The following is a 1,251-nucleotide window of genomic DNA, read 5'->3' as shown; positions in this document are numbered from 1 at the left end:
CGTGTTGGTTTGATTTCGGGTTAATATTTTTTAGTTAAAATCAAACCAAACCAACCCAAATATAGTTGGATTTTTTTTCAATCCAAACAACTACTCAAAATTTTTCGGTATGACTCGGTTTTCGATTTGATTCGATTTTTGATTATGTTTTGTACACCCCTACGTGATACTATAACATTCAAAATGGTTTAGGGTCGTTTGGCATTACATATGAAATCATCATGATATGATATCATTATGTCATGTTGAAGTTTTGTTTGGACGTGAAATATTTATGTAGTATATTTTCTCATGAACATAAGAATTTCACAAGTTGTAAAACTATTACGAAAACATCAATTGTTTATTCATCGTACATAATAAACAAGATTTAATAAGATGACATAATAAAGTGAAAATTTTATATATGACATATAATATATAAATAATTTCAAATTATAGCAGTAGATTTACTCTTCAAAGTTATAACATTAAAAATTTCAGGTTGCATTAGATTATAAAAAAAAAAGTTTTTTAATAATTGAAAACATTTATTTTGAAAAAAAATAAAATGACAAAAAAACTGTAAAAAAATCATTTCTTAAGAAAAAAAAAATTAAAAAACAAAAAGAAATAGGGAAATTAATTAAATTTGAATTAATTGAAGATAATTCTAATTAGTAGGAGTATGAATTAAGGTCATTCAAACTAATTAAGAATATTCATTTTTCCTGAATTCGCTCTAATTTGTTTTAAGTTAAACAAAAATCTGATTTTATCCATTTTTTCTTCCACGTTTCTCTCCTCAAAATTTTCCTAGAAATTTGGTCAGTGGCTATTAAATGAGTTTTTTTTTGTTTGAAAAATCTTTATTTTGTTGTGAATGAGATCCTTCAGATTAGTATTTTTTATGATTTATTATTTGTAATTGTATTAGTGAATTTGTTTGTATGTTTTTTGTATTTTTTTGTTTTTGGTTGTTTAGTATATTGTTAAAAACATGATTTCGTGAATTTGGTGGTATGTTTTCTTTTTTTGGTTATTTTGTATACTATCAAAATCATGATTTTGTGAGAATTTGACGCTATATATTAATGATTTGAGTATAAATGTTTGAATAATCGTTGTAGATTAGGTACGTCGATTTTTTTTATAAATTATAATACCAAAAACTATTTTTTCTGAGGATTTCCAATAAATGTATAGTTTTAAATGAATTTGGTAGTATAAATGGAATGAAATTGGCTTAATATATGAGTGATTTGAGTCTAA

Source organism: Solanum pennellii, chromosome 11 (genome assembly GCF_001406875.1).
Source record: "Solanum pennellii chromosome 11, SPENNV200".
In the NCBI taxonomy this organism is placed as follows: domain Eukaryota; kingdom Viridiplantae; phylum Streptophyta; class Magnoliopsida; order Solanales; family Solanaceae; genus Solanum; species Solanum pennellii.
This window is presented reverse-complemented; position numbering follows the sequence as displayed.